Consider the following 15,495-nt stretch of genomic DNA (forward strand, 5'->3'; position numbering starts at 1 on the left):
AACACAGGAACTATTATTAAGGTTAGGAAATCCTAAATCAATTGAGATATATTCTGTGATAAACGAGTAAAAGACTGTTTTAAAAAGGTCAGTTTTCTCATGTTTCATCTATTGATTTCATTAAAAACTCAATCACAATGAGTATGTGTGAGTAAATGGAAAAGGTCATTCTAAAATTCATACAAACGTGCAAATAACCAAACGTAGTCAAGGTAACTTTGAAGGAGAAAAGCAAAGTTAGAGGAATTGCTTTTACCAGGTATCAGAAAGTATTTCAAGGCTGTGCTGATTAAGACAGTGGATATTGGTGCAGGGAAAAAGAGCAAACTGAACCAAGAGAAGAGCTCAGAAATAACACTGCCACGCACACACACGAGGATCTTTGCTTTGTATGAACTGTGGCACCTCAGAGCAATGAAGGAAACTAATTTTCCAGTAAATGATGTTGAGTCAAATCGATAATTAGCTACAATAAAATAAAGAAAGGAAACTTGAACTCGACTTCACATCATACCTGAAATGGTATCTGAAGAGAAAGTTAGCTTTGAGAAACCGATGGGAATAATGAGAAAGCTTCTAGAAGATAACCAGCATTTGCCCAAGATTTGACGAGTTCCTAACTCCCCGGTTTGAAGCATGAAACCTGTGCTGAGATTCCTGTATTGAGGGATTGCGTTAGTGTAGCAGTGCTGCTGAATCCTCACGTACAAGGTGGAGATGGGCTGTGATTTCTCTCCCCATTTTACGTATTTCATGGGAGCTGCCTGCAGAGCCTCCCCTTCCCTGTACGTCTTGCAGCAGCATCTACACAGGGTAGACTATTATTTTGCCGGAGTTGTGCTAAGTCAGGGAAACCCTGGTGGTGTAGTGCTTAAGTGCTACGGCTGCTAAACAAAGGGTCAGCAGTTCAAATCCACCAGGTGCTCCTTGGAAACTCTATGGGGCAGTTCTCCTCTGTCCTATAGGGTCGCTATGAGTCCGAGCCTCCTCGACGGCACCTAACAACAACAACCATAAGCATGAGTGTTACGTGCCACTCAAGCGGAACAAATGGAAACAAAGGCTTTCTTGGTCCTGCTTGGTTAAACACCCAGGAAACCAGGGAGCATCTTGAGAAGGAGAGCGGTGCTTACAACATAAAGGGCAGAGGCAGAGTCTAGGCAGCATCACAGGTAGTACTGGGATTCGACACTAGTTCAGAAGTGGTCAGCAGGGATGGGCCACTGGGAGCCTGTAGGTCCCATAGCCTTTTATCCCCAATAGCCGAGACCTGCTGAGCCGATATGGCTCCACACGGTTGATATTTAAAGGGTACACATCGAGTCAAAGCAATTGACTTCATCCTGCACACCAATTGGAGGTCTCACTTTTAGGCAGTATAGGAAGGAGGAGAGATTCAATTGAAAGGTCTAGAATTAGGCGTCAAAGGTTGAAGCCCTGAGTCACCACTCCCTCAGTGAGGAATTCATTTCGGGCAAGTGAATGACTCTTGTTTTCTCTTCTCTGGCAAACAGCAGGAGCAAGCATAATAGTGGTAAGAATAATGACGATTTCACAGATCCACAGGGAGAAATAAGGAAGGTAAATCTTATAAACTGACTGCAACCGTCTCTATTACAAGGGACAATCTTTGTCCTCTCCATCAATGTCGCTTCTTTTAGAACCACCCAGTGACTGATGCCTCTATCTCTGTCAAGCCCCCTTTTCTGCTATCTGAATAGAGCAGAAAGATGTCCACAGGGTCCCTGGTGGTCCCTAGCACGTGGGCGATAGTGAAAGAAAACTTATTGTCGCATGCTTATGGGAAACCTGATTTTTAGCTTGAAATTGTACGCAGTCATTTTTTCCCCCTCATCACTTGTGGTAGCCATGGGATTCCTGGTGGAATAAGACTCCCTTAGCTCATTCAAAAAGAGGGTGGGTTGACTTAAGGAATCCACATGCGATCACCCTAGCGAACAACGAGCGAATAAGAAAGTGACTAAAAATGTCTTTCAATTATGGATTGGGTATATAACTGATATACACGGAAACTTTACTATTATTACTTTGGTTTTCGTATCATAAAATTGGCATAATTATACAACTCATAGTGATTTCTATATAGTGTAATCAGACACTGAGGATCTGAAAGGGCACCTCAGCCCTCAGTGCTGCACGTGAATATACTCAGGACTCGGTGCCAAGGCCACAGCAAACGATGGACTGAGCTTATCTGAATTCCGGCCTTTGGAGGAGTGCTCTAACTTTTTAAACACAAAAATACACAGATTTTCTTCTGTGTTTCTTTTCCTGTTCCCTTACACGCCCAGAAGGTTGAGGCAAGAGAACTGTGAACAATCAAACCTAAGTGACCAGACTCTGTAGTTCTCCTCATATAGAGTATAAGAGGGTGCACGAATATTTCTGACCATTAGAGGGCACAAGGTGTGACCGATATAGAGTATGAGAGGGTGCACTCATATTTCTGACCGTTAGAGGGCACAAGGGGTAACCGATATAGAGTATGGGAGGATGCACTCATATTTCTGATCATTAGAGGGCACAAGAGGTAACTGATTGAATCCGCAGAAGGAAAAAAAAAGAGCAAGTTTATAGAGATTTTGATAGAATTGTCAGTTTTGATAGAAAATGTTTAAAAATGAATTTGAAATATTGCTCCTATACTTTGATGCAGATATTACAAGTATCTTTCGCATCAACTTGGGTGCAAAGAAAAGAGTGACAAACCAAGTCCAATGATACATGAATGATGGATAATGCCAGAGAATGGATCATTCTGGGAGGTAAGGTCATAATACTTTAACGTCAATTTCTGTAAATTACAATATTGACTTAAATGAGAAAAATAAAATAAGCTCTTTCAAAATCCAGGCATTTTCTCCTAATATGTATTGATGATCTAACTCTTAGCACAATAGGAATAGAAAAGAATTTCCCTGACCTGACAAACAGAATGTTTAAAATCATTTAGGTTACTCCCATACGTAATGTTGAAGTATTCAGAACTTTTCCCTTGAGATCCAGAATGAGGTTAGGATGCCATTAGTGAAACTTTATGTGTAAAAGCAATTGTGAAAGTCTTAACCAGTGTAAGAAGGCAAGGAAAGAGGAAAATTAGTATAATTGGAAAACGTTTATTAATAGAGGTCGGTAGAAACACCACGAGACGCTGCTGTGAAACTGTTAGTATGTAATATATTGAGAATTCAAACTAGCAATCTCACAGCAAGAAAGCCAGTATAGGAAAATCAATTCCATGTCTCTATTGCCACAAGAAACAGTGAAGGTTAAATTGCAAACTCATGTAAAACGAATACAGCATGGAAATATTGAATTGCTCTCAGGAACAACCTATGACGTGTACATGGAAACACAGGAACTATTATTAAGAAGGTTAGGAAATCCTAAATCAATTGAGATATATTCTGTGATAAACGAGTAAAAGACTGTTTTAAAAAGGTCAGTTTTCTCATGTTTCATCTATTGATTTCATTAAAAACTCAATCACAATGAGTATGTGTGAGTAAATGGAAAAGGTCATTCTAAAATTCATACAAACGTGCAAATAACCAAACGTAGTCAAGGTAACTTTGAAGGAGAAAAGCAAAGTTAGAGGAATTGCTTTTACCAGGTATCAGAAAGTATTTCAAGGCTGTGCTGATTAAGACAGTGGATATTGGTGCAGGGAAAAAGAGCAAACTGAACCAAGAGAAGAGCTCAGAAATAACACTGCCACGCACACACACGAGGATCTTTGCTTTGTATGAACTGTGGCACCTCAGAGCAATGAAGGAAACTAATTTTCCAGTAAATGATGTTGAGTCAAATCGATAATTAGCTACAATAAAATAAAGAAAGGAAACTTGAACTCGACTTCACATCATACCTGAAATGGTATCTGAAGAGAAAGTTAGCTTTGAGAAACTGATGGGAATAATGAGAAAGCTTCTAGAAGATAACCAGCATTTGCCCAAGATTTGACGAGTTCCTAACTCCCCGGTTTGAAGCATGAAACCTGTGCTGAGATTCCTGTATTGAGGGATTGCGTTAGTGTAGCAGTGCTGCTGAATCCTCACGTACAAGGTGGAGATGGGCTGTGATTTCTCTCCCCATTTTACGTATTTCATGGGAGCTGCCTGCAGAGCCTCCCCTTCCCTGTACGCCTTGCAGCAGCATCTACACAGGGTAGACTATTATTTTGCCGGAGTTGTGCTAAGTCAGGGAAACCCTGTTGTTGTAGTGGTTAAGTGCTACGGCTGCTAAACAAAGGGTCAGCAGTTCAAATCCACCAGGTGCTCCTTGGAAACTCTATGGGGCAGTTCTACTCTGTCCTATAGGGTCGCTATGAGTCCGAGCCTCCTCGACGGCACCTAACAACAACAACCATAAGCATGAGTGTTACGTGCCACTCAAGCGGAACAAATGGAAACAAAGGCTTTCTTGGTCCTGCTTGGTTAAACACCCAGGAAACCAGGGAGCATCTTGAGAAGGAGAGCGGTGCTTACAACATAAAGGGCAGAGGCAGAGTCTAGGCAGCATCACAGGTAGTACTGGGATTCGACACTAGTTCAGAAGTGGTCAGCAGGGATGGGCCACTGGGAGCCTGTAGGTCCCATAGCCTTTTATCCCCAATAGCCGAGACCTGCTGAGCCGATATGGCTCCACACGGTTGATATTTAAAGGGTACACATCGAGTCAAAGCAATTGACTTCATCCTGCACACCAATTGGAGGTCTCACTTTTAGGCAGTATAGGAAGGAGGAGAGATTCAATTGAAAGGTCTAGAATTAGGCGTCAAAGGTTGAAGCCCTGAGTCACCACTCCCTCAGTGAGGAATTCATTTCGGGCAAGTGAATGACTCTTGTTTTCTCTTCTCTGGCAAACAGCAGGAGCAAGCATAATAGTGGTAAGAATAATGACGATTTCACAGATCCACAGGGAGAAATAAGGAAGGTAAATCTTATAAACTGACTGCAACCGTCTCTATTACAAGGGACAATCTTTGTCCTCTCCATCAATGTCGCTTCTTTTAGAGCCACCCAGTGACTGATGCCTCTATCTCTGTCAAGCCCCCTTTTCTGCTATCTGAATAGAGCAGAAAGATGTCCACAGGGTCCCTGGTGGTCCCTAGCACGTGGGCGATAGTGAAAGAAAAATTATTGTCGCATGCTTATGGGAAACCTGATTTTTATCTTGAAATTGTATGCAGTCATTTTTTCCCCCCTCATCACTTGTGGTAGCCATGGGATTCCTGGTGGAATAAGACTCCCTTAGCTCATTCAAAAAGAGGGTGGGTTGACTTAAGGAATCCACATGCGATCACCCTAGCGAACAACGAGCGAATAAGAAAGTGACTAAAAATGTCTTTCAATTATGGATTGGGTATATAACTGATATACACGGAAACTTTACTATTATTACTTTGGTTTTCGTATCATAAAATTGGCATAATTATACAACTCATAGTGATTTCTATATAGTGTAATCAGACACTGAGGATCTGAAAGGGCACCTCAGCCCTCAGTGCTGCACGTGAATATACTCAGGACTCGGTGCCAAGGCCACAGCAAACGATGGACTGAGCTTATCTGAATTCCGGCCTTTGGAGGAGTGCTCTAACTTTTTAAACACAAAAATACACAGATTTTCTTCTGTGTTTCTTTTCCTGTTCCCTTACACGCCCAGAAGGTTGAGGCAAGAGAACTGTGAACAATCAAACCTAAGTGACCAGACTCTGTAGTTCTCCTCATATAGAGTATAAGAGGGTGCACGAATATTTCTGACCATTAGAGGGCACAAGGTGTGACCGATATAGAGTATGAGAGGGTGCACTCATATTTCTGACCGTTAGAGGGCACAAGGGGTAACCGATATAGAGTATGGGAGGATGGACTCATATTTCTGATCATTAGAGGGCACAAGAGGTAACTGATTGAATCCGCAGAAGGAAAAATAAAGAGCAAGTTTTTAGAGATTTTGATAGAATTGTCAATTTTGATAGAAAATGTTTAAAAATGAATTTGAAATATTGCTCCTATACTTTGATGCAGATATTACAAGTATCTTTCACATCAACTTGGGTGCAAAGAAAAGAGTGACAAACCAAGTCCAATGATACATGAATGATGGATAATGCCAGAGAATGGATCATTCTGGGAGGTAAGGTCATAATACTTTAACGTCAATTTCTGTAAATTACAATATTGACTTAAATGAGAAAAATAAAATAAGCTCTTTCAAAATCCAGGCATTTTCTCCTAATATGTATTGATGATCTAACTCTTAGCACAATAGGAATAGAAAAGAATTTCCCTGACCTGACAAACAGAATGTTTAAAATCATTTAGGTTACTACCATACGTAATGTTGAAGTATTCAGAACTTTTCCCTTGAGATCCAGAATGAGGTTAGGATGCCATTAGTGAAACTTTATGTGTAAAAACAATTGTGAAAGTCTTAACCAGTGTAAGAAGGCAAGGAAAGAGGAAAATTAGTATAATTGGAAAGTGTTTATTAATAGAGGTCGGTAGAAACACCACGAGACGCTGCTGTGAAACTGTTACTATGTAATATATTGAGAATTCAAACTAGCAATCTCACAGCAAGAAAGCCAGTATAGGAAAATCAATTCCATGTCTCTATTGCCACAAGAAACAGTGAAGGTTAAATTGCAAACTCATGTAAAACGAATACAGCATGGAAATATTGAATTGCTCTCAGGAACAACCTATGACGTGTACATGGAAACACAGGAACTATTATTAAGAAGGTTAGGAAATCCTAAATCAATTGAGATATATTCTGTGATAAACGAGTAAAAGACTGTTTTAAAAAGGTCAGTTTTCTCATGTTTCATCTATTGATTTCATTAAAAACTCAATCACAATGAGTATGTGTGAGTAAATGGAAAAGGTCATTCTAAAATTCATACAAACGTGCAAATAACCAAACGTAGTCAAGGTAACTTTGAAGGAGAAAAGCAAAGTTAGAGGAATTGCTTTTACCAGGTATCAGAAAGTATTTCAAGGCTGTGCTGATTAAGACAGTGGATATTGGTGCAGGGAAAAAGAGCAAACTGAACCAAGAGAAGAGCTCAGAAATAACACTGCCACGCACACACACGAGGATCTTTGCTTTGTATGAACTGTGGCACCTCAGAGCAATGAAGGAAACTAATTTTCCAGTAAATGATGTTGAGTCAAATCGATAATTAGCTACAATAAAATAAAGAAAGGAAACTTGAACTCGACTTCACATCATACCTGAAATGGTATCTGAAGAGAAAGTTAGCTTTGAGAAACTGATGGGAATAATGAGAAAGCTTCTAGAAGATAACCAGCATTTGCCCAAGATTTGACGAGTTCCTAACTCCCCGGTTTGAAGCATGAAACCTGTGCTGAGATTCCTGTATTGAGGGATTGCGTTAGTGTAGCAGTGCTGCTGAATCCTCACGTACAAGGTGGAGATGGGCTGTGATTTCTCTCCCCATTTTACGTATTTCATGGGAGCTGCCTGCAGAGCCTCCCCTTCCCTGTACGCCTTGCAGCAGCATCTACACAGGGTAGACTATTATTTTGCCGGAGTTGTGCTAAGTCAGGGAAACCCTGTTGTTGTAGTGGTTAAGTGCTACGGCTGCTAAACAAAGGGTCAGCAGTTCAAATCCACCAGGTGCTCCTTGGAAACTCTATGGGGCAGTTCTACTCTGTCCTATAGGGTCGCTATGAGTCCGAGCCTCCTCGACGGCACCTAACAACAACAACCATAAGCATGAGTGTTACGTGCCACTCAAGCGGAACAAATGGAAACAAAGGCTTTCTTGGTCCTGCTTGGTTAAACACCCAGGAAACCAGGGAGCATCTTGAGAAGGAGAGCGGTGCTTACAACATAAAGGGCAGAGGCAGAGTCTAGGCAGCATCACAGGTAGTACTGGGATTCGACACTAGTTCAGAAGTGGTCAGCAGGGATGGGCCACTGGGAGCCTGTAGGTCCCATAGCCTTTTATCCCCAATAGCCGAGACCTGCTGAGCCGATATGGCTCCACACGGTTGATATTTAAAGGGTACACATCGAGTCAAAGCAATTGACTTCATCCTGCACACCAATTAGAGGTCTCACTTTTAGGCAGTATAGGAAGGAGGAGAGATTCAATTGAAAGGTCTAGAATTAGGCGTCAAAGGTTGAAGCCCTGAGTCACCACTCCCTCAGTGAGGAATTCATTTCGGGCAAGTGAATGATTCTTGTTTTCTCTTCTCTGGCAAACAGCAGGAGCAAGCATAATAGTGGTAAGAATAATGACGATTTCACAGATCCACAGGGAGAAATAAGGAAGGTAAATCTTATAAACTGACTGCAACCGTCTCTATTACAAGGGACAATCTTTGTCCTCTCCATCAATGTCGCTTCTTTTAGAGCCACCCAGTGACTGATGCCTCTATCTCTGTCAAGCCCCCTTTTCTGCTATCTGAATAGAGCAGAAAGATGTCCACAGGGTCCCTGGTGGTCCCTAGCACGTGGGCGATAGTGAAAGAAAACTTATTGTCGCATGCTTATGGGAAACCTGATTTTTATCTTGAAATTGTATGCAGTCATTTTTTCCCCCCTCATCACTTGTGGTAGCCATGGGATTCCTGGTGGAATAAGACTCCCTTAGCTCATTCAAAAAGAGGGTGGGTTGACTTAAGGAATCCACATGCGATCACCCTAGCGAACAACGAGCGAATAAGAAAGTGACTAAAAATGTCTTTCAATTATGGATTGGGTATATAACTGATATACACGGAAACTTTACTATTATTACTTTGGTTTTCGTATCATAAAATTGGCATAATTATACAACTCATAGTGATTTCTATATAGTGTAATCAGACACTGAGGATCTGAAAGGGCACCTCAGCCCTCAGTGCTGCACGTGAATATACTCAGGACTCGGTGCCAAGGCCACAGCAAACGATGGACTGAGCTTATCTGAATTCCGGCCTTTGGAGGAGTGCTCTAACTTTTTAAACACAAAAATACACAGATTTTCTTCTGTGTTTCTTTTCCTGTTCCCTTACACGCCCAGAAGGTTGAGGCAAGAGAACTGTGAACAATCAAACCTAAGTGACCAGACTCTGTAGTTCTCCTCATATAGAGTATAAGAGGGTGCACGAATATTTCTGACCATTAGAGGGCACAAGGTGTGACCGATATAGAGTATGAGAGGGTGCACTCATATTTCTGACCGTTAGAGGGCACAAGGGGTAACCGATATAGAGTATGGGAGGATGGACTCATATTTCTGATCATTAGAGGGCACAAGAGGTAACTGATTGAATCCGCAGAAGGAAAAATAAAGAGCAAGTTTTTAGAGATTTTGATAGAATTGTCAATTTTGATAGAAAATGTTTAAAAATGAATTTGAAATATTGCTCCTATACTTTGATGCAGATATTACAAGTATCTTTCACATCAACTTGGGTGCAAAGAAAAGAGTGACAAACCAAGTCCAATGATACATGAATGATGGATAATGCCAGAGAATGGATCATTCTGGGAGGTAAGGTCATAATACTTTAACGTCAATTTCTGTAAATTACAATATTGACTTAAATGAGAAAAATAAAATAAGCTCTTTCAAAATCCAGGCATTTTCTCCTAATATGTATTGATGATCTAACTCTTAGCACAATAGGAATAGAAAAGAATTTCCCTGACCTGACAAACAGAATGTTTAAAATCATTTAGGTTACTACCATACGTAATGTTGAAGTATTCAGAACTTTTCCCTTGAGATCCAGAATGAGGTTAGGATGCCATTAGTGAAACTTTATGTGTAAAAACAATTGTGAAAGTCTTAACCAGTGTAAGAAGGCAAGGAAAGAGGAAAATTAGTATAATTGGAAAGTGTTTATTAATAGAGGTCGGTAGAAACACCACGAGACGCTGCTGTGAAACTGTTACTATGTAATATATTGAGAATTCAAACTAGCAATCTCACAGCAAGAAAGCCAGTATAGGAAAATCAATTCCATGTCTCTATTGCCACAAGAAACAGTGAAGGTTAAATTGCAAACTCATGTAAAACGAATACAGCATGGAAATATTGAATTGCTCTCAGGAACAACCTATGACGTGTACATGGAAACACAGGAACTATTATTAAGAAGGTTAGGAAATCCTAAATCAATTGAGATATATTCTGTGATAAACGAGTAAAAGACTGTTTTAAAAAGGTCAGTTTTCTCATGTTTCATCTATTGATTTCATTAAAAACTCAATCACAATGAGTATGTGTGAGTAAATGGAAAAGGTCATTCTAAAATTCATACAAACGTGCAAATAACCAAACGTAGTCAAGGTAACTTTGAAGGAGAAAAGCAAAGTTAGAGGAATTGCTCTTACCAGGTATCAGAAAGTATTTCAAGGCTGTGCTGATTAAGACAGTGGATATTGGTGCAGGGAAAAAGAGCAAACTGAACCAAGAGAAGAGCTCAGAAATAACACTGCCACGCACACACACGAGGATCTTTGCTTTGTATGAACTGTGGCACCTCAGAGCAATGAAGGAAACTAATTTTCCAGTAAATGATGTTGAGTCAAATCGATAATTAGCTACAATAAAATAAAGAAAGGAAACTTGAACTCGACTTCACATCATACCTGAAATGGTATCTGAAGAGAAAGTTAGCTTTGAGAAACCGATGGGAATAATGAGAAAGCTTCTAGAAGATAACCAGCATTTGCCCAAGATTTGACGAGTTCCTAACTCCCCGGTTTGAAGCATGAAACCTGTGCTGAGATTCCTGTATTGAGGGATTGCGTTAGTGTAGCAGTGCTGCTGAATCCTCACGTACAAGGTGGAGATGGGCTGTGATTTCTCTCCCCATTTTACGTATTTCATGGGAGCTGCCTGCAGAGCCTCCCCTTCCCTGTACGTCTTGCAGCAGCATCTACACAGGGAAGACTATTATTTTGCCGGAGTTGTGCTAAGTCAGGGAAACCCTGGTGGTGTAGTGCTTAAGTGCTACGGCTGCTAAACAAAGGGTCAGCAGTTCAAATCCACCAGGTGCTCCTTGGAAACTCTATGGGGCAGTTCTCCTCTGTCCTATAGGGTCGCTATGAGTCCGAGCCTCCTCGACGGCACCTAACAACAACAACCATAAGCATGAGTGTTACGTGCCACTCAAGCGGAACAAATGGAAACAAAGGCTTTCTTGGTCCTGCTTGGTTAAACACCCAGGAAACCAGGGAGCATCTTGAGAAGGAGAGCGGTGCTTACAACATAAAGGGCGGAGGCAGAGTCTAGGCAGCATCACAGGTAGTACTGGGATTCGACACTAGTTCAGAAGTGGTCAGCAGGGATGGGCCACTGGGAGCCTGTAGGTCCCATAGCCTTTTATCCCCAATAGCCGAGACCTGCTGAGCCGATATGGCTCCACACGCTTGATATTTAAAGGGTACACATCGAGTCAAAGCAATTGACTTCATCCTGCACACCAATTGGAGGTCTCACTTTTAGGCAGTATAGGAAGGAGGAGAGATTCAATTGAAAGGTCTAGAATTAGGCGTCAAAGGTTGAAGCCCTGAGTCACCACTCCCTCAGTGAGGAATTCATTTCGGGCAAGTGAATGACTCTTGTTTTCCCTTATCTGGCAAACAGCAGGAGCAAGCATAATAGTGGTAAGAATAATGACGATTTCACAGATCCACAGGGAGAAATAAGGAAGGTAAATCTTATAAACTGACTGCAACCGTCTCTATTACAAGGGACGATCTTTGTCCTCTCCATCAATGTCGCTTCTTTTAGAACCACCCAGTGACTGATGCCTCTATCTCTGTCAAGCCCCCTTTTCTGCTATCTGAATAGAGCAGAAAGATGTCCACAGGGTCCCTGGTGGTCCCTAGCACGTGGGCGATAGTGAAAGAAAACTTATTGTCGCATGCTTATGGGAAACCTGATTTTTAGCTTGAAATTGTACGCAGTCATTTTTTCCCCCTCATCACTTGTGGTAGCCATGGGATTCCTGGTGGAATAAGACTCCCTTAGCTCATTCAAAAAGAGGGTGGGTTGACTTAAGGAATCCACATGCGATCACCCTAGCGAACAACGAGCGAATAAGAAAGTGACTAAAAATGTCTTTCAATTATGGATTGGGTATATAACTGATATACACGGAAACTTTACTATTATTACTTTGGTTTTCGTATCATAAAATTGGCATAATTATACAACTCATAGTGATTTCTATATAGTGTAATCAGACACTGAGGATCTGAAAGGGCACCTCAGCCCTCAGTGCTGCACGTGAATATACTCAGGACTCGGTGCCAAGGCCACAGCAAACGATGGACTGAGCTTATCTGAATTCCGGCCTTTGGAGGAGTGCTCTAACTTTTTAAACACAAAAATACACAGATTTTCTTCTGTGTTTCTTTTCCTGTTCCCTTACACGCCCAGAAGGTTGAGGCAAGAGAACTGTGAACAATCAAACCTAAGTGACCAGACTCTGTAGTTCTCCTCATATAGAGTATAAGAGGGTGCAGGAATATTTCTGACCATTAGAGGGCACAAGGTGTGACCGATATAGAGTATGAGAGGGTGCACTCATATTTCTGACCGTTAGAGGGCACAAGGGGTAACCGATATAGAGTATGGGAGGATGCACTCATATTTCTGATCATTAGAGGGCACAAGAGGTAACTGATTGAATCAGCAGAAGGAAAAATAAAGAGCAAGTTTTTAGAGATTTTGATAGAATTGTCAATTTTGATAGAAAATGTTTAAAAATGAATTTGAAATATTGCTCCTATACTTTGATGCAGATATTACAAGTATCTTTCGCATCAACTTGGGTGCAAAGAAAAGAGTGACAAACCAAGTCCAATGATACATGAATGATGGATAATGCCAGAGAATGGATCATTCTGGGAGGTAAGGTCATAATACTTTAACGTCAATTTCTGTAAATTACAATATTGACTTAAATGAGAAAAATAAAATAAGCTCTTTCAAAATCCAGGCATTTTCTCCTAATATGTATTGATGATCTAACTCTTAGCACAATAGGAATAGAAAAGAATTTCCCTGACCTGACAAACAGAATGTTTAAAATCATTTAGGTTACTACCATACGTAATGTTGAAGTATTCAGAACTTTTCCCTTGAGATCCAGAATGAGGTTAGGATGCCATTAGTGAAACTTTATGTGTAAAAGCAATTGTGAAAGTCTTAACCAGTGTAAGAAGGCAAGGAAAGAGGAAAATTAGTATAATTGGAAAGTGTTTATTAATAGAGGTCGGTAGAAACACCACGAGACGCTGCTGTGAAACTGTTAGTATGTAATATATTGAGAATTCAAACTAGCAATCTCACAGCAAGAAAGCCAGTAGAGGAAAATCAATTCCATTTCTCTATTGCCACAAGAAACAGTGAAGGTTAAATTGCAAACTCATGTAAAACGAATACAGCATGGAAATATTGAATTGCTCTCAGGAACAATCTATGACGTGTACATGGAAACACAGGAACTATTATTAAGGTTAGGAAATCCTAAATCAATTGAGATATATTCTGTGATAAACGAGTAAAAGACTGTTTTAAAAAGGTCAGTTTTCTCATGTTTCATCTATTGATTTCATTAAAAACTCAATCACAATGAGTATGTGTGAGTAAATGGAAAAGGTCATTCTAAAATTCATACAAACGTGCAAATAACCAAACGTAGTCAAGGTAACTTTGAAGGAGAAAAGCAAAGTTAGAGGAATTGCTTTTACCAGGTATCAGAAAGTATTTCAAGGCTGTGCTGATTAAGACAGTGGATATTGGTGCAGGGAAAAAGAGCAAACTGAACCAAGAGAAGAGCTCAGAAATAACACTGCCACGCACACACACGAGGATCTTTGCTTTGTATGAACTGTGGCACCTCAGAGCAATGAAGGAAACTAATTTTCCAGTAAATGATGTTGAGTCAAATCGATAATTAGCTACAATAAAATAAAGAAAGGAAACTTGAACTCGACTTCACATCATACCTGAAATGGTATCTGAAGAGAAAGTTAGCTTTGAGAAACCGATGGGAATAATGAGAAAGCTTCTAGAAGATAACCAGCATTTGCCCAAGATTTGACGAGTTCCTAACTCCCCGGTTTGAAGCATGAAACCTGTGCTGAGATTCCTGTATTGAGGGATTGCGTTAGTGTAGCAGTGCTGCTGAATCCTCACGTACAAGGTGGAGATGGGCTGTGATTTCTCTCCCCATTTTACGTATTTCATGGGAGCTGCCTGCAGAGCCTCCCCTTCCCTGTACGTCTTGCAGCAGCATCTACACAGGGTAGACTATTATTTTGCCGGAGTTGTGCTAAGTCAGGGAAACCCTGGTGGTGTAGTGCTTAAGTGCTACGGCTGCTAAACAAAGGGTCAGCAGTTCAAATCCACCAGGTGCTCCTTGGAAACTCTATGGGGCAGTTCTCCTCTGTCCTATAGGGTCGCTATGAGTCCGAGCCTCCTCGACGGCACCTAACAACAACAACCATAAGCATGAGTGTTACGTGCCACTCAAGCGGAACAAATGGAAACAAAGGCTTTCTTGGTCCTGCTTGGTTAAACACCCAGGAAACCAGGGAGCATCTTGAGAAGGAGAGCGGTGCTTACAACATAAAGGGCAGAGGCAGAGTCTAGGCAGCATCACAGGTAGTACTGGGATTCGACACTAGTTCAGAAGTGGTCAGCAGGGATGGGCCACTGGGAGCCTGTAGGTCCCATAGCCTTTTATCCCCAATAGCCGAGACCTGCTGAGCCGATATGGCTCCACACGGTTGATATTTAAAGGGTACACATCGAGTCAAAGCAATTGACTTCATCCTGCACACCAATTGGAGGTCTCACTTTTAGGCAGTATAGGAAGGAGGAGAGATTCAATTGAAAGGTCTAGAATTAGGCGTCAAAGGTTGAAGCCCTGAGTCACCACTCCCTCAGTGAGGAATTCATTTCGGGCAAGTGAATGACTCTTGTTTTCTCTTCTCTGGCAAACAGCAGGAGCAAGCATAATAGTGGTAAGAATAATGACGATTTCACAGATCCACAGGGAGAAATAAGGAAGGTAAATCTTATAAACTGACTGCAACCGTCTCTATTACAAGGGACAATCTTTGTCCTCTCCATCAATGTCGCTTCTTTTAGAACCACCCAGTGACTGATGCCTCTATCTCTGTCAAGCCCCCTTTTCTGCTATCTGAATAGAGCAGAAAGATGTCCACAGGGTCCCTGGTGGTCCCTAGCACGTGGGCGATAGTGAAAGAAAACTTATTGTCGCATGCTTATGGGAAACCTGATTTTTATCTTGAAATTGTATGCAGTCATTTTTTCCCCCCTCATCACTTGTGGTAGCCATGGGATTCCTGGTGGAATAAGACTCCCTTAGCTCATTCAAAAAGAGGGTGGGTTGACTTAAGGAATCCACATGCGATCACCCTAGCGAACAACGAGCGAATAAGAAAGTGACTAAAAATGTCTTT

This window comes from Loxodonta africana, chromosome 13, assembly GCF_030014295.1.
Source record: "Loxodonta africana isolate mLoxAfr1 chromosome 13, mLoxAfr1.hap2, whole genome shotgun sequence".
In the NCBI taxonomy this organism is placed as follows: Eukaryota; Metazoa; Chordata; class Mammalia; order Proboscidea; family Elephantidae; genus Loxodonta; species Loxodonta africana.